Here is a 24,948-nt window from a genome sequence, read left to right on the forward strand (position 1 = left end):
GCTGAATGTAAGCTTTCTGAAAGAGATGTTATTACATTTTAAACGCTCGTCAATGAAGGAAAGAAGTGTATATTTAAGTGCTTCTTTTTTGAGACGCAATATTAGTGAGCATCAGAAGCATTATTCGAAGGTCACAAGTTCGCGCTCTGCAAGTTATCTTTTCAATCACTTCTTCTTTTTCACATATACATTACAAATACTTCTAGTAACATGGAGTCAATATTGGGATGATGGAGGTATAATCCCGATGGTTGAGATAAACACGACAACATGTTGAAGGACTGGACAGGCCTGGTTGCTCAGTTCCTGGCAAAATTCAGTTTATTTATACACAGACACTAATTTACAATCAAAGCCGGGGCGTCCTCTAAACTGACCACACAGTAAGCACTGAGCTGTATTAACGTCGGCATTACTTACCGAGCCCTTAGTATACTGCACTCGTTTACACCAACTTCTCGATGTAAGATCGAACCCTGGATCAGAGTCGGCGCCAAGCACGACTTTGCTTCTCGATCTCGTCCTCGAGCACCAAGCTCCCCTCCTCACCATTTCTGACTACTAAATACGTCCCGTCTCATCTGAGACCACCTCTTCAGACGAACCCTTTCTCAATGCTCCACCAATGCAGCAAACAACTCTCCTTTCCTCGGAGATGTGTCTCCGCCTCTGCGTTCCCACACTTTGCTGTCCGTCTTCCAAGAAAACCGCTGAAAAACTTCGTCGTTTCGTCAAAGTACAGATTGAAAATACTTTCGTGCAACAACAAGCTGGGCTAGACAGGTGGCCCGCTTTCTGGAGTTAGTACACACGATGTGGCCGTATTTATGTCCACGCTTACTGTGACAGCACGCCGCCACATTATCCTGTCTAGAGTGGTGTCGCAATAGCGGCCACTTATTTTGCTTCTCACATGGAATTCCAATGGTAGATTGCGAGCTCTGGGCCGGATTGCGAATACAGCGCGCAGATCCGCGCGGGATTGCTCTCGCTGAATTTACGACTGCAACGCGCACTTCTCGACGTGAGCTCTTGGTGAGCGGAAATTTAGCGAGGGAGCGCGAGGGGATTCGAGAGAGTGCAAAGCGTTTTCAGGGCATCCATCGGTGATATGATGAAAGGTGAGCTCAGAGAATACGTCTCTTGAACTTCTGGTTTAAACCGCCGATTTCAGCGGAGCAAGAATTCTTGCTTCACGGAGCAATCCGTCATCTGCAATTGCTCTCAATCTACCATTTGAACACACAATTCACGCTTCCAATCCGCCAATGGAATGTGATTGCTCCACTCAGAGCAGAAAAACTTGACCTAGATCTGCCATTGGAATTCAACATTCAACGGGCTCACCGTGAGAACGCTTCCGCCGTACGGGTGTCCCACCAGCGCAAGGTACGGTGAACAACAGCTCACGGGGTTCGGCCACAAAGGCGCGTGCAGAGGCGAAAGTCTTAGTCCACGTCTGTGCAGCCACTTTTATTATCTCCCCTTTTCGTCAGCCACCGTCTAACGACTGGCCATCCTTTGCTTGCCCCAAACAAAGTTGTTCTTAAAAGAAAAAGGGAAGAAATAGGCACGGTGCCTTTACTGCATCTCCTTATGAAGAGCACCTCCACAGCACCGCGCAGGGGATGGGGGAATCGGAATAGAAGGGTCGGAAGGTAAGAGCAGAGATGCAAAAAAAAAAACGAACTCAATCTGCCCAACGTGCACGCGCAAGAAAACCCGCGCGCCACACTCAGTCGACCGGGGAAACCACCGAGAAGGCCGCGGGTACAGTGATGTGCAAGTTTTAACACGGGCCAGAGCCACACTCACGAAGCGTGTGTGGTTGACCCGGGGATAGCTCGAATGAGAAGCCAAATTGATGCGCCATGGACTCGAAGGCGAGCAGGAGCACAACACAAAAATTGCACTGGTGGGAGCCAACCGGGAGGGCCCTGAGTGCTCTACAAATCCTCGGAGCAAAACCGGTCAAGATGCTATTCCTGGTTGTGATGTCAGGATCTCACGAGGTTGAGGAATCGGGCTTAGTTTCTTCATGTTCCTGGGGATGGCGGCCGGAATTAGTGGTTGCGAAAACGCGTGCGGTGTCTGCAACGCCGTCGAACGCTTAGTGACGACGGCAAAGGCCGGCTGAAATGTCGATGAGGGCGGGGCTGTCGTAGTTGTAGTGGGGACGACGGGCGCACTCGTTGTGGAATGACAGGCGGCCACAAAGGTCGTGCCGCCGGTACCGGTGAGCGTACCTCGAAAAGAGCGTTCTTTGATGATGGTGGTGTAGTTGCCAGGGGTCCTAGCGTGTTACAGGGCTTGGCGGCAAGTCATGTTGCCGTCAGTAGAGGCCATGACGACTGCGGTCTTGCGCTGAGTTGCCAGGAGGGGCAGCACGGCTCTGTTGCAAAATGCTTTCCGCGACAGTTTATCCATCGAGGGTGTGCTGTACACAGTCCTGGGGCGTGCTTGATGCCACAGCGCAGGCACCTTTCGTCTCGCGAGCAGGTGGCGGTTGCGTGCTCGAAGCGGCAGCAACGGGAGCACTGCAGGGGCCGGGACCAGCGAGGTCAAACAGGGTGTTTTCGCCTATAAAGCAGCATATCCGGAGGGACGGCGGTCCCCACGAAGATAGGAATGAGGCAGCTGCCTCTGCGGACACTGGACTCGGATGGCACAGGTGACGCAATTTTGTCGGCGAGGTCCTCGAAGGGGATTGTTGGGTCCACTTCAAAAACCACGCCAACGCAAGTGGTCAGGTACAGTTATTTTGCGCGAACCTTCGTCTCGCAGATCGTCCCTACCTGGAGTAGGGTGGTCAAGTCGGTGGTAGGGTGGTTGTCGACCGCAACCAGGTTGCGCCGGAAATTCACCCCCACACGCTGGGAAGCTGGGAACCCTGACAGAAAGGCGGGGATCGCATTTTTCTACGCAGCCAGGAAGTTGGCCTTCTTCCTGATGGGTGTTGCGTAGCGCGCGTCCGACGACGTTACGAAGGGCGCCTCGAAATCTCACCGCTGCAACCACTGTTTCGAAAGACGGCGACGCCAACACGGTCCCGAAGGCGCCACTGCTTCGAACTCCGCCGGGAAGGTCACCAGCCGTTTGGTAGCGTAGGTTTCTCAGCTCGCGACTGCTTCTGCGCAGAGCTGATAGACGAGCGGACGAGATGACGGTGAGTTAAACAAGGTTTATGTACAGCATATATACAGATGCATTACAAATTCGGCACTGGGGCCGACAGAGACTCGAAGAGCCGCGCTCTCCTCTCTAACACATAGGTCTGCTCTCAAATGGGTCCGCTGTCAAAGGGGTGTGCTCTCGACGCGCCGCAGGGCTTCTTTTATATGCCCCGGGTCCAACCCAAATGTCCAACCAGAAGCGCCGCTGGTCGCGAGGTCAGAATCCTCCAATGAGGTCGCCGCTGGGCCGCGTCATTCTTTCTCATCGAACCTGGAGAGGCTGTGCTGCAGGTGGCTGCGCCCAAGGACGAGTGTCGTCGCAAGGCATTGCGTCACCCCCCCCCCTTAGACAGGAAGACGCCGGTTGTTTACTCGACGGCTCGCTTGTTGAGGTGACTCACTGCACGTGGGCGACAGAAAGGCGCCGTCTCGTGATGACGCCGTTGAGTTGTTGATCGCGTCAGGCGGGCTCGCGTGCTGGCCTTGACACAGATTTCCTTTTTCCGCGGCATGGACTCGCTGGCATAACAGCACCCCCGCCACCAGACAATGCGCCGGAAAGACGAGCTGCTTCCACGGGGCTCGGATGGTAGGCGCGCTCGTTCGCCAGGTCCCTCCAGGTTCACCTCCAGGGCCATGGGAAGAATGCAGCTGCAGGCTCTGTTCCTGGAACACATCCCATTCTTGAGGACGGATCCCAGCTCCACTGGCTTGTCGCCACAACTTGTCGACCCGCTTCGCTCGTCTCTGACGATCCTTGGTTTCAGCACTTGTCGATGGTTCTGCAACTTGTCAAGAACGGTTTACAACAGACAACACACGACACAAGCAAGTGCCTTCGGTCACCCGACAGAACACCAGACAAAGTATAGTACAACATACACCTAGCTATGTGTCTATCGGAATTTCGTTCCCTCTACATCAAGAGGCACATGTGGGACACAAGACTCTTAAAATGAGAACTCAAATTTTTTTCACCTACAACAACGTAACGAATTAGAATCGAACATAAAGTTGGCACCTTGAGCGCATTCTGGACGAGAGCGCTCAGCCCACGTCGTGATGAGGTTAAAATTTTGCCCCGAATCGCCAGCGAGAAACCGAAAGGTAGAGAAGGTACTAACTAAACGCACGGCTCAATGCGCCTGCATTAGCGTTTAGCTTTCCCTTTTTTTAGCGAACGTCAAAGTTGCGCTGTCGGAGTATCACGCTCCATCTCAGTAACCGCCCACTTTTAGGCGACGATACCTATGCGGTACCAAGAGCGGCTCACACTTGCGACGTTGCACAGGGGAACAACGATACGGCTTGCTACGGATTAACTCCTCACCGCTTAGCTTGATATCGTGTTCGAACGCCCTCGTGTTTCCGGGACGGTCCGAAAACGCGTCTCCAAACTCGGAAACAATCCTTTTCAGGTCCTCCTCCTGGACTTCACTTAACCTAGGCTCTAGGTTCAACTCCTCCAAGGTTACCTCCGATTTCCTTTCTATTACATCACTGGAACTCAAAATTTCTGCTTCCTCTTCCTCTGAAGCATTCAAAAGCAGATTTACGACTGCTTTCAAGTTACTGTGGTAAATTTTGTTCGGCCGCCTTCCTAATTTCGCTTCATAATTCGTATCGGAAAGCTTAGATATTACTTTGGCGGGCCCTTCCCAATGAATCTCGAGCTTGTTCCTTTTGGACGGCTGCAGCAGCATTACCTGATTATAAACTTCAAAAGCACGCTTATTCGTCGATTTGTCGTAGTACTCTTTCGACAACACTTGTGAAGCTTTCATGTGGCTTTCCACTTGCGCTTTACTCGAGAGGTCCTCACGCTGCTCTTGAATGAGCGTTTCTTGATCAACCCTCGACAGCTCCCTCCAATTTTCCGCTACAGGCGAGAGCGTTGCAGCCCTCTCGCTCTGATTCAATGGCGCCATGTCGTCTCCACTTGCTACGGAAACCGCGCCGGTCGCTTCGGCGACGGGCCGCTCGCGTGACTGCTCACATGACTCACGCGGAAAATTTCCTCTCTGAGGTTCCGTCGACCCGCCGACAAGGTCACTTGAGAGTTCACCGCATTGAACAAGGTCAAGCTCCTGCGAAAGCTTCCGCGCTTGCGATCGCGTGAGGGCCATGTACGCTAAGTTGGGGAAGCACGATTTACCCTGCTCTTTGAGAAGCTGCTCTGAGTTGTTAGAGAAAAGATAAGGAAAACTATCGGGAAGCGCGGCAGACACAGCCGCTTCGGTGCGAAGCTTACCGAACGGGCCTTCAATGACAACCGTAGCGATTGGTAAGCAATTACTCTGCTCCTCGGCGACTTGCCTAACCCACGCGCATTCTCCTGTAAAGTCATCCGGAGACACCATGAAGGATGGACAACGTCCATGGTTGCCGCTGAGTCACGAAGTACTCGACACTTTTTCCCATTCAGACTAATTTCTTGGATATACGGCTCCAACAACCGCATGTTCTTTTCCGATTCTCGGATTGTTGCAAAGGCAAACGTTTGGTTACAGTTTATCGCGATGTGCCCTTCCTTTTTGCAGTTGTAGCAGATTAGCGGCTTCTGTTTGTTTTCCGATTCTCGGATAGTTGCAAACTGTTGCTTACAGTTGATCGCGATGTGCCCTTCCTTTTTGCAGTTGTCCTTTCCTAGGCGCACTGCCCTGCTATGCAACTTTCGGCGAGTATAATACTCCTCAGCCAGCTCTGCTGTCTTGTTTAGCTGTAGTTCACCAAGTTTGTCCTGCAGCCAAAGTTTGACATCCTCTTCGATGCAGCGGTAGAATTGCTCCAATGCAACGCGTTCCACCACTTTATCGCGGTCATCATAAACACCTTCGCCCTTGAGCCATTCAATTAAATCGACTTTAAGACGAAACGCGAAGTCAACGTGTGACTCATTCCCCTTTTTAGCATACCAGAACCTTTGCCTGAAAGCCTCGGGTGACAACTTATAACGTCTCAAGAGCACTTCCTTAACCTCGTCATAGCTCTCAAACGCTTCCCTCGACAAGCAAGTTATTGCGTCGGACACTTTGCCGGGAAGAAGAGCTAACAGGTTCTGCGCCCAAAGAGACCGCTCCAAAGCGTTTCGCTCACAGACGTGTTCAAACTTGACGAGATACTTCGCCATGTCCTCGCCTACTACGAACGGTGGCAGTTGGTCCCGAATTCTATAACCGCTGACCTGAACTGTTGGAGAAGCTACGCTAGGCGCCTGCGAACACTGTAGTATTGCCAATTCTATTCGTTTCAACTCGAGGCGCTCCTGTCTCTCGGCTTCCTCGTGGCGTTCTGGCCTTTCAGCTTCTTCACGTTCGCGAGCTTCTCGCCTTTCAGCTTCTTCAGGAACTTCTCGCCTTTCAGCTTCTTCACGTTCGCGAGCTTCTCGCCTTTCAGCTTCTTCACGAACTTCTCGCATTTCAGCTTCTTCGCAGCGTGCTTTGATATCCACCCAGGCCTCATCGACTTCCTCAGCCGACACTCCGTCATCCTTCATGATCTGAAGGATCGCTTGCTTTCGTTTCGCATGGTCCAAAGTAAGGCCGAGTTCCTCACAAATTTCGATGAGTTCCTTCAGTTTAAGGTTCTCCATCGTTCACACTAGCCTCTTGCTGTTTGCCCCTGTTAACAATTTACTTGCCGTACCCACTATAAGTCAACTAGCAAGACGTGCAAGCAATTTTTCACACTCCCGTGTTTACCCCCTCCACATTAACTTTGGTTTCAAAGCACTTCGACATTGCTTGAAATGATCAAAGCTCACTTCAATGCTTCACACAGCCCTTCTCTAAACTACTACAACCTGAGCTAGAGTAGTCTGGTGAACTGAGGGGAAAACATCAGGCACTCACCGCATCGATGTCGCTGACGCCGGCCGATCCCGCAGCTGCCAACCACTGTTGCGTAGCGCGCCTCCGACGACGTTACGAAGGGCGCCTCGAAATCTCACCGCTGCAACCACTGTTTCGAAAGACGGCGAGGCCAACACGGTCCCGAAGGCACCACTGCTTCGAACTCCGCCGGGAAGGTCACCAGCCGTTTGGTAGCGTAGGTTTCTCAGCTCGCGACTGCTTCTGCGCAGAGCTGATAGACGAGCGGACGAGACGATGGTGAGTTAAACAAGGTTTATGTACAGCATATATACAGAGGCGTTACAAATTCGGCACTGGGGCCGACAGAAACTCGAAGAGCCGCGCTCTCCTCTCTAACACATAGGTCTGCTCTCAAATGGGTCCGCTGTCAAAGGGGTCTGCTCTGGACGCGCCGCAGGGCTTCTTTTATATGCCCCGAGTCCAACCCAAATGTCCAACCAGAAGCGCCGCTGGTCGCGAGGTCAGAATCCTCCAATGAGGTCGCCGCTGGGCCGCGTCATTCTTTCTCATCGAATTTGGAGAGGCTGCGCTGCAGGTGGCTGCGCCCAAGGACGAGTGACGTCGCAAGGCATCGCGTCACCCCCCCAGACAGGGAGACGCCGGTTGTTTACTCGACGGCTCGCTTGTTGAGGTGACTCACTGCACGTGGGCGACAGAAAGGCGCCGTCTCGTGATGACGCCGTTGAGTTGTTGATCGCGTCAGGCGGGCTCGCGTGCTGGCCTTGGCACAGATTTCCTTTTTCCGCGGCATGGACTTGCTGGCATAACACGGGGCGCGGGCCGAAAAATGATGGTGGCCGCAGAGTCACTCGGAGGAAGGTCGCGAATGACATGGGGGCCATTGGGGTACAGAGACGTGCTTAGGAGCACGCGCGCAGTGGGGGCGGGTGCCGTTTGCTCGGTGGCCGCAGTGGTTTAAAGTCAAGATGAGGAGGTGTTGCTGCCAGGGGGGTATCCCTCGCGGGAAGCCACAGCCATGGCAGGAGACGAGGAAGCTCCGGTTCACACCTTCGCTTCGCTCGAAGCCGGAGAAATGGTAGCAGTGTGATGGCTGCTGACCGTCTGCGGATGCGTTTTCTGCGAGTGTGCCGGATTGGATTGTGCCTGCTGCTGCTGGGTTGGCACCGTTGACGATGCCGAGGCTGCCACGACGGCATCCTGCTGCGGCATTTTCTTCTGGTTGCTTCTCTGAAGTGCCATTTGTAGCCCTTATAAGGGCTGCGCGCTAAAAGCTTGCAGCGACGATAGGTGCAAGAAGAGGAGCGCAAGAACTTGCGTCCTTTTTAGTTGAAATCTCACTCGGCTTTGCTTGTTCTACAGATAAATCATACCTTATGCTTTCCTTGACATTGTTGGCTGTCACTTCTCATTATTGTTGTGTTTAAACGCTCGTGCTTTTTAAGTCGACAGAAGACAGAAAATATTAATGAAAAAATGGGGTGGTACGTACGCAGCAGAAGAACCAGAAACTACCTGCAAAGCTAGCAACAAAAACTCAATGCACGTTGCAACACATTCTTTGGTACTGTGGTTCACTGCGGCTCAGTATCACGCAGCACCGCATCGAAAGGGTTATGAAATCATGATCATGCCAGAATGAAATGCTTTCCTTCCAGTACGTCCACGATAAGACCAGGAGGCTTCACCTTTCTGCTACTCCATGGAAGTAGTGACGAGACAGCCTCAAACGACTTAAGCTCGCATCATGTGTGAGTCCTTCCGTCCACTCTCTAGAACGGTACCAGCTGGGGCTTCTCCCCGTCGTACTCTCCGAGCATTCACGTGAAGGCACATTGGCGCATAGCATCAATGGCGCCGGCACAGGTGTGGCCTCTTCCCGTTGCACTTCCTCAGTGATCGCGTGATGGCACAGCAGCTCGCACGGCAACGCTCTTTCGTGAGATGGCTTGTTGCGGCAGTCAAGTTTGTCGGATGACTTCCAGGCGGCCTGGAGGTGGTTACACAGCAAGCTGTTCGGAAAAGGGTCCCGACAATGCGGTTCGGTGAAAGCTTGCGCTCATTTCACTGGGAGTGTCATGCAAACAAGCAAACAAAAAAAAAAAACAGAAGACATGGCATAGTTAGTCGAACTGACTTATCCTTTCGCCGAATACACTTCTGAGTTTAAGACGTGCCCTTCAATTTTTCAGGTGGACGCATTCGCACCATGTACAGGATAAATATTAATATTTTAACGAAGCAAAAGCGCCTGCACATTTCCACTTTCATAGCTAACTAACTAACTAACTAACTAACTAACTAACTAACTAACTAACTAACTAACTAACTAACTAACTAACTAACTAACTAACGAAATAAATAAATAAATATATATATATATATTTGACGTTCCATGACGTTCGCAGTGTTCGCCATGACGTTCGCCATGACGTTCGCAGTGTGACGTCAGCGGACACTGACCAGCTAGACTATAAAACGAAGGTCCATCTTCAGCGGCCTTTCAGTGGGCTTGGCAGCACCTTCTTTGGACGGACGCTCATGCATTTCTGCTTTTTCGTCCAGATTGCCCTGTTGCGGGCGGATGCCGCCGTGGGATTTGCAGATGTTGCCTCACCGCAAGACAGTACCATCGCGCATGCGCAGGGACAAGGCCTCGATGGAACATCATCATGGGAAGCTACTACGCCTCGGGTGTTGTGTCGACGCCATGACGTTCGTAGTGTGACGTCAGCGGACACTGACCAGCTAGACTATAAAACCAAGGTCCATCTTCAGCGGCCTTTCAGTGGGCTTGGCAGCACCTTCTTCGGACGGACGCTCATGCATTTCTGCTTTTTCGTCCAGGTTGGTGACAAATATCCTGTCTATCAGTCTATTCGTGACGATTCTCTTACTTTGATAGTGCTGCCAAGCCCACAATGTTTGTTTATTTCGCTGTGTGACTATTTGATTGTCATTAGATTGCTCTTGTTAGCATCGGGGGACGTGGAGCGGAACCCGGATCCGTCTTCGGAATCAGAATCCGAGGCTACTGTAAACAGCCAGCTTCTTAGAAAAATCTTAAAAGAGCAAACGAAAACCAATAAGACGCTCACCATGCTTTCTGCCAACCTGAAACAAGTGGAAATAACTATAGGTGGTGTTCAAGAAAGGATAGCGTCGATTGAAAAAGAGCTTAGACGGCTACAAAAATGCGAGGAAAAGCTAGTTGAGCACGAAGAAGCGTGCAAGGGGACGAGGGAACTGGTGAACGAGCTTACGATTAAAGTTGATGACCTTGAAAACCGAAGTCGAAGAAACAACTTGATGATTTATGGTTTAAGTGAAGAATCAAAAGAAGATAACAAATCTCTGCAAGACAGGGTTCAACAACAAGTATTTAAGGACTTACTCGGCGTCGAAGCGAATTCGATAGAGCGCATCCACGGAGTAGGTTTTAAACGTGCTGGGAAACACTGACCAATTATGTTAAGGCTATTTGATTACTCTGAGAAAACTACAATTATGTCGGTTTGTTTCAAGCTAAAAGGAACACAGATATCCATATCTGAAGATTTTTCCAAGAGAGTTCGCGACTTACGCCGCAGGTTGTCGCATTCGGCAGCAGTGGAAAAAACCAATGAAGCATAGGTTTCGCTCTTGTTTGATAAACTGAAAGTAGACGATAAAGTTTATATCTGGGACGAGCTTTCAAACCAGCGGCTGGAAGTTACACGACGTGATGCGCAGGCCCGGCGGAACCCTGGTCATTCTGCAACAACCCGAGTGAACAAGAGAAGCAGCAGTAAAAAATGACAGCCTGTGAGCAAAGTTCTCAGAGTTGTTTCACTGAATGCGCGTAGTGTTGTTAACAAAGCCAGTTCCCTTGAACACGTTATCTCCTGTTATCAGCCACACGTCTTAGTAATCATTGAGACATGGCTACATGCAGATGTGCAAGATTCGGAAGTCATACCGTCTTCTTACAAGCTTATTCGTAAAGATAGAAAGTCACGTGGGGGAGGAGTAGCAATCGCCATTAAAAACAACGTCGCAATTACTGTTTTGGATGGCATCAACAACCACGAAAGCGTGTGGTGCAGAATTAAATTTCTTGGTAAAAGAATACTTTTAGGGGGCGTGTATCGACCACCGAGTTCTTCGCCCGAATACTTAGAAGCCATTCAAGACTACCTTGCAGATAATTCAAATTCTCGATCCCGGATTATAATAACAGCAGATTTCAACCTACCGGGTATAAACTGGGCTGATTTTTCTTATGATGGCAAATAATCTCGATGTGCAGATATACTGATTACGACCGCATTCAACTTCTGCTTACAACAACTAGTTTCTGAGGCTACCAGGGTTGACAGTTCATCATCATCCCTCCTTGATTTGGCACTGGTTAGCAGCTCGTTCCAAGGTTGTTCAGCCAATGTAGAAGAAGGAATATCCGATCACAAGTTGCTTGCTGTGTCATGTCCTGTTTCAGGAACACGTTCATTTACTAGACCGTCGGATACTTTCGTGAGAGATTACACTCATGCGGATGATAACGCTATTTTAGAATACTTGGAATCGCGCTTTGATTGTTTTAGCCAAGTTAATGATGTCAATGAAATGTGGTCAAATTTTAGAGAAATTCTTCTCTTTTGCGAGCAAAGATATGTGCCGTTAAAAAAGAAACGAGTTAATAGGAAATATCCGTGGTTCACGAGAGAAATGATTCATTCGAAACGCAAAATTAAGCGTCAGCGCAAGCGTCGGAACACGAGTGATTTTTCAAGCCTTACTTCTAAGTTGCGAGAACTAACGCGATCGGCAAAAGAAAGCTTTTTTTCAGATACTCTACCGTCATTCATGAAGAATGAACCCCAAAAATTTTGGCGCTATCTGTCAAAAGATAAACGAGGCATTTCAGAGATCAGGGTCGCGGGAGAAAGTATTGTTGACGCGACTACCACTGCCAACAAATTTAATGTCTTTTTCCAGTCCGTTTTTACACGGGCAGCTACGCATGCTCAGTTGCGGTCATATGACTCTGATAGTCTTATGACAGAAGTGGAAATCACTGAGGATGGAGTCCTTTGCCTTTTACACAAACTAGATGTAAAGAAATCACCTGGTCCGGACGAACTATCTAATACTTTTTTGAGTAGATATGCTGTTTGGGTGGCAAAAGATTTACATCGCATTTACACTGCATCGTTAGACGCTGCCGTTATTCCTGATGACTGGCGCTCGGAAAAAAATAATTCCGGTACATAAATCGGGCTCCACTTTGGAAGTTAACAATTATAGGCCTGTTTCCTTAACTAGTACTTGCTGTAAATTATTTGAGCACATTATATTTAAGGCCATGATCACTTACTTAAAAAATAACAAACTACTGTATGCCCAGCAGCATGGATGTAGGTCTGGTTTGTCGACCGTCACCCAACTGGCTGAAATAACTGATGATTTATATAGAACGCTTAATTTGAAAGGTCAAACCGATGCCATCTTTTTGGATTTTTCTAAGGCCTTTGACGTCGTACCCCATCAGAATTTAATAACAAAATTATTAGCTATAGGCATTGAGCAGAAGGTTGTAGCATGGATCGCGAGCTACTTGAGTAACAGAAGACAGTGTGTTACCATAAATGGCTGTCTCTCAAAAGAGTTGGCAGTGCATTCGGGAGTTCCGCAGGGCTCAGTCCTCGGACCTCTTCTTTTTTTGGTTTATATTAATGATATTTATTTTTGTGTCGAGCCACCGATCCAGATTAAACTATTTGCGGACGACTGCGTAGTGTACACATCCATAAATAACCAAGAAGACCAAATTAAACTTAATGATGCCTTGCGCTCAATTAACGATTGGTGTATAAGGTGGGGACTAAAAATAAATCGTTCAAAAACAAATTCCGTTACGTTTACCAACAAAACGTTACCTCTTCATTTCACATATTTCATAGGAAATGCTGCAATCACGAAAGCTGATCGGGTTAAATATCTGGGAGTTACACTTACCAGTAACCTCAGTTGGGAAACGCACGTTGAAAATGTGTGTTCGGGTGCACTGAAGAAATTATCCTTTTTGAAAAGAAAACTGCGTAACACTCCTCCCACGTTAAAACTAAAAGCGTATAAAACACTCGTGCGACCAAAATTGGAGTATGCCGACATTATTTGGAGCCCTTGGCAACAATATTTGATTAAGAAAATAGAAAGGGTCCAAAGTTTAGCTCTGCGCTTTATATATTCCGCTTACTCCCGACAACATAGTGTAACTAATCTACGTAATAGGGCAAGCCTACAAATACTAGAACAGCGAAGGATAATATCCAGATTAAAATTCATCTACCAACTTGATCACGGGGACTTTAAATTATCACGGGAACGATACCTTCAGCAGCCTTCTAAACTTTCAGCTAGGACAAATCACAACAAAACGTTTAGGCAGCCACCCAGCCACATTAATGCCCACAAGTTCGCTCTCTTTCCTCGCGCGATTTTTCATTGGAACGCATTACCTGCGGAAATAGTGAACGCTGCCTCGACGGCTTCATTCACTCAACAGATAGAAAAGATTAATTTCACCATATAAGTGATGTATGCTGAAAATAGTGTCATTTGAGTGCAATTCATCCGGCTACAAATGTAGAAAAATATTCTTAGTTGAGCGCAGTTCTGTTGAACAGCGAGAAAATATATTTGACTTTTCTGTACTTGATAGTTATGTATTCTTTCATTTATGCCCTGTACTCCAGTGTATTACTAGTTATTGCTTGAATGTATTATTTGTATCCCACTCCTGCATGGGCCTGGGTAGGGCCTGCAGTATCTGTAAATAAATAATATATATATATATATATATATATATATATATATATATATATGAGTATAAGCTGATATGCTAATATATTTCACTTATTTACTTTACCAACACCCAAATAACGTCAAGATCATGAAATATTTCTTTTTTTCAGTTGAGGTTTAATGTACCAAAACGACTATATGATTTCCAAGCACACCGGCCACAAGCATTTTCGCCGTCGTCGGTCCCGTGACTTGGGGGTCACCAGTCCAGCCCCACAACCACTACACCACCTTGGCGGGTGTAAAAGGTACTCACTAAGCATTCCTTCATAGAAGGCCTTGCAAGAACTTCTTTTGAAAAGAAGATTCTGTGCACGCAGTGTATACCATGATTTCTGACGTATGAGTATTGCCGGAAGCATCTAGTTTGCGAGGGGAAACCCAGCGTTAAATAGACCGGACATGAAAGGACACAAACCACGGCACTGTGGTCTGTGTCCTTTCTTGTACTGTATTCTTAGCGCTGTTTTCATTTTGAACTCGTGAACATGCGCCAACCAGTCAGAAGGCTTACTACCCTACTGTGGTGACGTTCCAAGTTGTTCACACACAACATTTGCCCAAGTACTCTTGTATATGAGGTGACGATCCTTCACGTGCATATAGTCACACGATGAAAAACATACAGCATGACGCACCTATACAACATACTATACTGTCATATCTTAGATGCGGTTACAATATTTTGTTTTAGTTTGCTCTTCTCTTTCCTCTTTTCTTCCCTCCTACCTTTTTTCTTCTATGTCTCCCCTTCCCGCAGGAGTAGGCAGGCGTTGTGCCCCTATAGGTGGCAGTAGTCAGCCTCTTCCCTCCCTATTTCTACTGCGTCTTCGTGTTTTCTATATTTACAAAGTAAATAACAATAGTATAATAATAATATGAATAGTAACAGTAATAATTATAATTATCTTAGAAACAACATTCACAGAATAACCTACAGACAAATCTTGTCGATGCTGCAACTGTAGTCTCGTGCAACGCTGTGGAGACAGAGTGATAGAAGAATATGCTAGGAACTGGTTCAGCTAATCCCTCTTCGACTGAAGCCTTGCCGCTATTGTGCGTCAAAGTTATTATCATGACGGCATATTTGTCATTTCTGGTTTATACCCAGCAAGGGAATCTGTATTGCGAAGAGCAAGTGTCAGAGGGCGCTTGACCTTCACCTTGAAGAGTAGCGTGCGATAGTGTGATCTGGCCCCGTTCGTATCGCCTTCTTATTCGCTTGTCACGCTTCTATTTTCTAAGTGCCCCTCCGCCGCGCTGCGAAATAGAAAAGGAACGTCTATGCGCGTGACATTGGTGGTTCTGAACACTCTCATACTGCATATACACAAGGCACAGCTTCAAATAAGTGCCCACTATGCCATAATTATTCATTCTCCCAATCAGGGAAGTAATATTTCGTAGCTACATATTTTGTGGCCGATATGACTCTTGATGGCTTATTACGCCTCAGCGCTATTAATAGATGGGCCTTTAAACAATCCACTCGTTTCCAAATCCCAAGTGTATGGTGTTTGGTACAGCTATACCCTTTTACCACGCAATCTTGCTGCGCTCGCAGGGCTCCTCCGAGTCTTCGCACTATACATGACACCTCTTTATTTTTACCTAAGTGGCTTCAAACCCTGGCGTCACTCTGAGGAACAACACCCAACTACCACGCTGACAATTACCCCAGTAGCTCTTGCACGCCCTCTAACGCCTTCGTTAGCCTAGACCATGTGATCTAGTGCTACTCTTGTTTGGAGGTGCGGACCGAATAAACCAGGATAGTTGCTATTAAAAGTACCGATGCTGAGGCTCTCAACTAAGGCACCTCAAGAGGGCCTAAGATGCGGTGGTCAGGTCTGGCCTGACTTTTGCTGTGTTAGAGCGACCCGCTGCTTGTTGAGTCAGGCACCTCACTACTTTTAGTAAAGTTTAGCATCACTCCATTGATCCATTGGAGTTGTTCGCTGATGGAAACACCTTTTTTTGCTTTCTACTAATGCTACTGACACAGACAACGGAATTTCTGCGACGTCAGCTGCATGAACGGTATTGCTTTGGTGCTTACATATTTCTGATATCATGGTATACGTATACGTTTGTTCACACAGTTTTTAGGGGCGAATCTCCTTAAAGCGGCACCCGTTCGTCCCTCATAGTAGTACGTAACATGCGTTACGCTTTGACCTGCAAGGTGGTGCCGGTGAAATATTTCTGCTGTGCGTTGTTGAAGAATAAAAAATTCGCACATCTCTCATTCACCATTAGCAGCCATTGGCATGTACATTGAGTACTATCTGACAGGAAAAGGTTGCTACGTTATACTCACTGGGCGTAACCTCCTTGGTTTTAGAAAACTTTAGCGAGAGTTGGGCCGCAGTGCCATGAATACAGTGAACTAGTATATACCATGAGCTCGAGATGGTTAAAGGTGGGAAGTAGACACGAAGCGCAAGCCGTAAGAAAGTGTGCGTGTGCCACCTCTCATTTAATCCTTGGAATGTCCGCTGGATGGCGGTGCTTCTATATGCGGAGTATATGATGAAAGGATGCGAGATGGTGGTACTTGGAGTGTTGACTAGATGGACGATTGGATACACAGACACATGCATGGACGGACGCACAGATGGCTGCACGGACAGATGCACGCATGGACGGACGCAGGGGCGGATGCATGGACGAACGCAAGGATGAACGCACGGATGGAAGTGCGGACGCACGAACAGACGCACGGAAGGACGGGCGGATGAACGCACAGACGGTCACACAGACGGACGCATGGACGGACGGAAGCAGGAACAAACGGATGGACGGATGCTTCGCCTTACTCTCTATCATTCGCTCCGCGGACATGCTGCCATTTTTTGTACGCGTTTCTAGGCAAAGTTAGCGGAAACGTTCACCCAGGAAAAGCCTACAAAAGCTGTGCCTTGAAAGGACGTGACCTCAACCAACTGAATTGAGAACGTCGATAGCTGCGGCAACCACCGATTGCAATCGCGGCGTAAGAAAGAGGAATCCTCCTAGTAGATTCCTTCAAGGCACCCTCGAAGGGGCAAATAATGGCGCTAGCCGTGTAAGAGGTTAGGCTTGTTAGTTACAGCCTTGTAATATAGGCAGTAAAACAGCAGTAAGAAGAAAAATAAATTTTGCATATTGGTAAAAAGCAAGTTCACTGTCCCGAAAACACCACTCTTAACGCGAGATGATGCTTGGTAAGTAAGAAAACACGCGATAAGAAAAGATTGTCGCACCAAAGTTCGAGACGTTATACATTTGGCGGTGTCTACTGATGTGAGAGTGAATAGCGGGGAGGGTATTTGGCAAAGAATGATTCTAAATAGAATGCTCAAAGAAGACGGCGGACGAAAAGGGTGGTGTGGCCATGAGGGTCATCATGCAATGCATTGCAGAGATGACAAGCATACGTGTATCGAATATTCGCACATGCTCCGTGATAGCCAAGAATCTAGAGAAGTGTAAAAGATCAATAATCGAGAAAAAAAAAAGATTATTCAAGCCGATGATCGCTGCGTATCTCCGTATATTTCTCTCAATGTGACTGCGTAGCACTGAAAACGTGGCAACACTGTCTCCCCTGTGTGTGTGCGTCTCCTTTTCCGTGCTTCGTCTTCCTTGCGCCTTCAATTTCCAATCGTGTATTCTGAGTTGTAGGTAATTTCTAATCGGTAAGAATGTATATTTTCATCTGTAGGTGCCATAGGCCAAACGTACGAAGTTTAAAAAAAAAGTTATCGAGCCCACGTTGCGGAGATAAAAGAAATACATTTTGAAATTTGAGCCATTATGGGTCAATGTGCGTCATTCACGAATATTTCGCCACGAAATTTAAAAATGAAACATCAACCTTGATTTTCTACGCTACTAATGAACTTATAGGGGTGGCCCCGCCACGGTGGTCTAGTGGCTAAGGTACTCGGCTGCTGACCCGCAGGTCGCGGGTTCAAATCCCGGCTGCGGCGGCTGCATTTCCGATGGAGGCGGAAATGTCGTAGGCCCGTGTGCTCAGATTTGGGTGCACGTTAAAGAACCCCAGGTGGTCAAAATTTCCGGAGTCCTCCACTACGGCGTCTCTCATAATCATATGGTGGTTTTGGGACGTTAAACCCCACAAATCAATCAAATCAACTTATGAGAGTGGAACATATTCTATTAGAGTTCTGAGAGTGCACTTTATCTTTCTAAACGAAGTCACTCTTTCACTTTAGTGTCCCGTTTTTCAATTATATGTTCATGTTCTACTTTTAGATTATAATCTCTGAACAGTCTTACAAGGCTTTGGTGGCTTTAAGAAAGTAATCCATAATAGCGCATTTTTACTTTGAGGCTAGACCGGGTGATATGTCTCGATAGTTTTGTACTACAGCTGTACGGTAAAAGCTAGTTAACTCAACTTCGGTTAATTTAGAAAATTAGATAATTCAGACGTGTTGCCTGGCGTGTGCCAGGAAGTGTATTGCTCGATGGCATTAAACTATTTTTACTTTGGTAATGCTTGGCCGCTGCCCAGTTAATTGGGACTATATCTCTGGATCACGCCATGGGAGAAGCACCGCAAATGAGCAACGGGAAGGAACGAAAACCGAGTTCATGCACTACCGAACCAACTGCGGGCTATCATTGAGGCACGGTGGCATCCACATTGGCATTAAACCTAATCAAGTAAGAGTTCAGGGTTTTGGATTGAGCCACGGGGTTCTTGCCACGTTTACATTGTGAGCGAAGTTCCAAATGACTAAGATGACAGCTTTGGCATGGCTCTAAGCAAAGTAAGTGCTAGATTTACATATCTCTCAGCCTAATGAATGTGCATGAACGTAATATAAATTTCTTTCTTGTTTCTTATGCGTTCGATAATTTGGCAATCGGTTCATTCAGACAGTTTTTCTGGTACTGTGTAATTCGAACTCACGCGGGTTTATTGTACATTCTCGGATGTTTGGTTTGGCATACGCGATGTGCATGCTGTGTTTCACTTAATACAGAATTTTTCTTTTTTGTGTGTGTGCCAAGCATTTGTGCTTTAGATCATGTGCCACCTTTCCGCCTGCAATTGCTAGGCATGTCGAGATATCATCAAATGAAGGTGTCAACATCGCATGCCTTTTCTCAGAGCTTCAAAATTATTTAATGCTAGGAAGAGTTAGCCCTTACAGCGTGCACAGACGCCACTGCATCAGCAACACTGACCGACGCGCCATCAGGTAAGAGTAATTGAAAGGTATTTCAGGTTTTCGGTGTGGCATAAAAAATTTTCCCAAATGGTTTATTGTAACATAATAATGTCTTGTTTTCAGTAGCAAACGCACGTCACCGATGACTCACATTCACCGTTTATTTCGTTGAAAGCTAGCGTCAGACTGAGAAGTAGAAGTGCTGTTGTGTTGCTCGCCGACGTGGCAACCTCCTGCAGTGATCGTAAGTAAATGATTCGTTTGATTATTAGGATTTGCGTATATCACAACTCAGTTGAGCTCACTTCTGTTTTAACTGTTTTGCTGTGGAGAGGCGGGGGTTTATATTCCCTCGGCTACTCCATTTACATAAGTTCTTCAGCGAAAAATAGATAAAAAAAACCAAAAAGAAAAAATGGTTATCCAGAATAAAAACTGAACAACTAAAACACACAAAGCGCAAAGAAATAGGCTAAAATAGAATGGTAATGTACACACTCCAAACAATTTTACGCCCTAAAAGGTGTAAAACGGGTGTACTCATTAAAAGCACTCATATGAACACCCTTTTTACGCCCCATTTTTAAAATTTAAGGTGTTCGCAATTGAAACCCCTTCAAAACACCCCATTTACACGCTTATATTTGGGGTGTAATGAACAAGGCTACAAACAATTGATTCATATGTGGGGTTTAACGACCCAAAACCACCATACGATTATGAGAGATGCTATAGTGGAGGGCACCGGAAATTTCGACCACCTGGGGTTCTTTAACGTGCACCCAAATCTGAGCACACGTGCCTACAAGGCTACAGATGCACGACATTTTCGGGCCGTTTTGCTTATACTGTTAGTGTACGTTAACCATCTTGATACCAGCAAGGCTCCCACTACTAGCTGTTTGCGAGTCTAGTAATGAATCGAAGCAGAAAGTAATGTTACTAAAACGCAGTTTTCATCGATAAAGCGCGCAAACAACTATAAGATGGAAGATACAATAGGAGCGACGCTTGTTCAATTCAGTAAGGGCCGATTCTCCTGCAGCTGTTTCTTTCATCTGTGTCATTTGCGTGATTAGTCAACACTCACAAAGTACACTGATTTGCCTGAACAAGGTGATATTGCGCACATTGGTGTAGCTATGCATAGAACACTCCCCCCCTCCCCCCGTCCCCCATAAGATTGAAGCCTTTAAAGCTGGAGATAAAACGTCCACCACCTGCAAAAAAAACAGCACAGATGTTTAGCCATAACCACCACGTCAGCTGGCCATCAGATCCCTTAAAAACGAACATTGAGGTCACGTATTTTTAGCAGGCACGTTTTATTTAATTACTGTAGCGAATGTTCCTCTTCATGTGTCCTTAAGTGTGCGTCATGGAAATTAGGAAGAAGACACCGACCAAAAAAAAAAAAGCAGAATAAGGACACTTCGGTGACCTTGACGCAGCCTTGCTCACAATGACGGGAGTCTTGTGGACTAGATTGCGAACAAAGCTCTCCTCAGGGGAGCCTAAACGCATTCTCTAGTTCTCTCTCTCGCTCCGTTTTTTGTGGATCCCCTTGTTTTAATTTATGTAACTTCCCCAGCAGACGTGCTTCGGTCAAAGCCTTGACTTTGTAGGTAGTGAGAAAACAGCATTGATGAAATATTCTCAGCCGTGGTCTTGTTCCAAGGACTGCAAGCTAAGTACAAATGTGTTGCCGCAAAGTAAAAACAGAAGTAGTAATTAACAGGTTGAGAAAGTAGCAGCAGATCAGTATTTTTATTTACTGCGCACCAGAGCGTTCCTCTTCTTTCTTGTTATTGCTTCCTGCATAACAGCGTGCAGATGTGCGTATGCGCTGTCCTCTTCGTCTTCCTAGCAGCACGCACGTGGCAATATGTTCTCATCGAATAATGTGACGGCAGATGCATGCAATGTTCCAATGTCTTTACCAAAATGAAAGTGCTGATAAAATATCGCCTGCGTGACCTTGAATGTGCAGTCCCTAAAGACCCATAGAGCTAAGCAAAAAGCATCAGCTTAGCTTTTTTACTCAAAATTCACTACATTAGGTCGGTGAAGGTGTGCTAAACATTGCTCCCGAATATTATAAATGCACGTTCTGACTAGTAACAGCTCGTGCTGGCCGCACTGCACCGTCACGAAGTTCACTGCGATTCAGATGCACTGTTAAAGAACGAGTATAACGCAACAGATCGCTGCCGCAAAAAAAAAAAACAGCACCCGCGCTATCAGCAGAGGGCCGGAGGTAGCGTTAAACCCTATGTAGCCGGTCTGAAAGCGCGCCGATGCCATGAAGTCTCGTCGCCTAGACAACCTTGGTTGCCCGGTATTGCTGAGTGCCGGGCGCACAGCGTGGGAAAGGGGTCAAGAGGTTCTTACATGTCACTGCGTGCGCTGGCGAAAAACCCTCCCGTGTGTGTGCGTGTGGTGCGCGTGGCTTCTCGATCGGTAGAGTTTATTAGTCGGTGTTTTGTTTGAAATGTGCCTGCGCTCTGTGCTCCACCAGTGTGTTCTGTCAGTGCTGATTATTGCGAAGGTGCACCATCCTGAAGACTGGACCTGTGGATTCATATTGTGGAGCAATCGAAGTGAAATAGTGAGTACCGCTCTCACGTTGTTCCGTTCAGCGCTCTGTTAACCGCGTGAGCACAAGAATAACGCCTTCAAACAAATTTGTTTTCAACTAGTTGATGACAAATCAGCATTTGTTTACTTACCGAGAATATTTGTCCGAACTGTTTCACGAGGATGATGGCGAAGTGTGATTGTGGGTAAGTTTTTTGTTTGTTTGTTTAGATTGTTTGGAGTACAAAGCAGAGTGAGCGTGCGCCGCTGAGGTTCAGCGAAGAAATTGAACAGATTTTTGCGGTGCCCTTTGTTGGCAGCCGTTTTTAACGAGGCCCGCTCGTGCTGCACATCAATTTTAGTTTACTAATTATTATATGTGTGGGGACGGTGCCTGTTAGCTCTAAGCATCAACCATATGTAAGACGCATATGCTTGGGCATGTCGGTAGTTCATTTACTTTTTTTTCTTATTGCACAAAAAGACCAAGAACGGAAAACAAGGGCGTGGTGTCCATGTCGTTATTTTCGGTTCTTTTTCGTTTTGTGCGGTAACACTGCCGTGATAACTCGGGTTGATGCATCGGGTGACAACACAGCATATTGTTTCGCGTTAGGTGTGCCTCGCGAAGTTTGCCTACTTGCTAATACATTCAATTTCGTTATTCGTCTTCACCGGTATTTTTGTTCACCCGCAACGTAGCGTGACACTGCCGACAGCCGTGCCTATGTAGCGGATCGAGCACTGAAGCTAGACTTTTGTTTGAACAGACCTTTAGTCTGTGTGTGTGGTCGAATTGCCTACTTGAACAGCGCAAACACTTGTTTGAACATAACTGCTAACGTTAGAGCACATTTTACTCAGATTGTTTCCATAATGTGTAACTTTCAAAATATTCTGGTTATTCAGAGTTTTATTGCCATCACCTCGCTTTGGCGTTTAACTTCGCTAAGTACTTCAGATGTTAAAGGTATTTTCGCTATGTGAAGCGTATTATTAGTTTTTTTGTTGCACAAAAACACTTTGATGTTATACATACTGCACGGTATCTAAGCATGTGTTGCAGCTAAAATGTAAGACTGGGCAGCATATCTGCCTGGGAACACAACACGCACAGCCACTGAACAGCCTACACTGCACCGGGAAGGATTTATGCTTTCTCACCCTGACAGCATGATTGAAACAAATGGCCCTAATTTAGCAGTATGCAAGTGTCATTGAGTGAAGGTAACAGGGTCACTTTATTCGACATTTCCAGCCAATTTTGCGACTATGGCAAATGTGTTTGAAAAAAAATCGCACTGATTTATTGCACTGAAAACAGTGAAGTGCTTGAATATTTCGGAGAGAAAAACGTTTTTGGTCACGTCGTTGCCTTTCAAACTTTCCAGACTGTTGTTTGAGTGTTGTTTGTGAAAAAAAAATTATTTCACAAGTACCGCACCTTTCTTTATACCAATTTTAGTACATGTTAAGTAAAAGGGCTTATGTAAGGTGTTTAAAACTCGGCAATAGTATTAGAAATTTTCGACCACATACGTCTGCAAGAATTGAGCCAAAGTGTGCTATGTTTGCATTTGCTCAATGCTATACTGCACTTTGTATGAATATCTGAGCTGTGAAAGAAAAAAATATTTTGATGAAAAATTGCTTTTAGACATCTTAAGCTGTTAACCTCTACGAGAAAAGATTACTTATTTCACAGAATTGTCATTTTTGTCCGTATTGAGACGCAATTTGCACCGTGTGGTGGTCCAATTAAAAATTACCTGTTACCTAAATTGAAATCAAATAAACATTTCTTTGTATGTGACAAAACTCATCATTACAATTTCTATTTCAAGGAATAAAATATTTTTTTAATTTTCCCATTAACGGCAATGGGGAACTACGAGGCGTCGGCTGCTGTATGACCAAATGGCGAATGGGGAACTTGGAACTTCCAAAATCATTTAGGGGCAAAAATCTTGAGGCCGTGGGTCATTCCCTCCTCTGTAGTCGTACTAGTATTATGTAGCCACTTGATGAGTTGCACAATAGATAGCGTTAGTGGTTTTCACAGCATATACATGGACAAAATGATGATTCGTGGGGCGGATCGTTCGTCCGTACATTTGTGCTATCGTCCGTTCGTCTGTGCATCCATCCGTCCGGGCTTCCGTGTGTCGGTCTGTCCGTGAGTCCGTCCGTCTTTCTGCTCGTTCATACTAGCGTCAGACTATCTGTCCATCCGTTTGTGCGTCCGGACGAACGAACACTACGCCCCATTCATCATTATTCACTGATTTCTCAAAACATAAATTACTATGACAAAATTTGGCACATGAATATAACTGCTTATTTGCTTCGATTTAGGTACAAAGTCTATTTCAATTCAACCACCACTTGGTGCAAGTTGCGTCTCATTATAGACAAAACAATTATTTTTTGAAATTCGCGATTTTTTCCCGTTAAGTTTGACAGCTTGAGAGGTCTAAAATATTTTTTCCTCCAAATATACCTTATGTGGATTAGCATTCAATCCTCAGATATTCATTCAAAGTGCAGTATTGATATAGAAAAAATGCAGATATAACACACTTTGGCTAAATTATTTGAGGCGTATGTGGTGGAAAAGTGGTAATAATAATACTGAGCTTCAAACACTTTACGCAAGCCCTTCACTTAACTTGTAAACCAAATTTGGAATGGAAGAAGAGATACTTATGAAATAATTTTTTTCACAAACATACAGACGAGATTCCTGGAAGTTCAGGAGGCAGCCACGTGATCAATAAATTATTTGTCTGCGAAATATTCTAGCAGTTACCTTTTCTAATGCAGTAAAATCAGTGGTATTTTTTTTCGAATACATTTGCGGTGGTCACCAAAATGGCTGGGTTGTCTGATGTGGAATGACGCAATAACCAACTCTTCCATTATATAATCGTGTCAATGTGAGTCAGTTCAAGAACACTAGTATCATTCGCATTTTAATGCGTAACTGTACAGTAACTAATTTTACAAGTTACCTGCACTGAATACCTTCTCAGTGCGCATACCGTCATGTATGCTCAGTGGCATTGTGCTGTTGTGCAATTCAGATAAAATATGTATATTTTGTTGCGTGTCGTACTGTATTCCTTTTAATAAACTAATCGAATGAGCACCATGGTAGATCTGCAGAACTACACATGCAGCTGTGTTTATGCATACTTAAGCATAGAACTTGACATTCACTTAGATTGGTCGTTGCATGCAGCTAATGGAACATTATCAACTTGGAGCAGCACCTTTTTATTTGCCTGCACGAGAAAGCTGAAAGGGTAAAGTAAGGTTCATATCTACGGCATG

At 46.2% G+C, this 24,948-nt stretch overlaps 1 protein-coding gene across 2 annotated transcripts in view; it reads left to right on the forward strand.

Moving 5' to 3' along the window:
• Positions 1–13,958: 13,958 nt before the first annotated feature.
• The window catches only part of LOC119169418 (uncharacterized), a 29,613-nt gene continuing 18,623 nt past the window's right edge, over positions 13,959–24,948 (forward strand). The window contains exon 1 of one of the 2 annotated variants that reach the window (XM_075884049.1): positions 13,959–14,097. The gene's annotated coding sequence lies outside the window, so the exon portion shown is untranslated. Of the gene's footprint in view, positions 14,098–21,430; positions 21,647–24,948 lie in introns of those variants that run through there. The other variant, XM_037420521.2, reaches the window with a different exon arrangement.

This window comes from Rhipicephalus microplus, unplaced genomic scaffold (assembly GCF_043290135.1).
Source record: "Rhipicephalus microplus isolate Deutch F79 unplaced genomic scaffold, USDA_Rmic scaffold_23, whole genome shotgun sequence".
NCBI classification, from domain to species: Eukaryota; Metazoa; Arthropoda; class Arachnida; order Ixodida; family Ixodidae; genus Rhipicephalus; species Rhipicephalus microplus.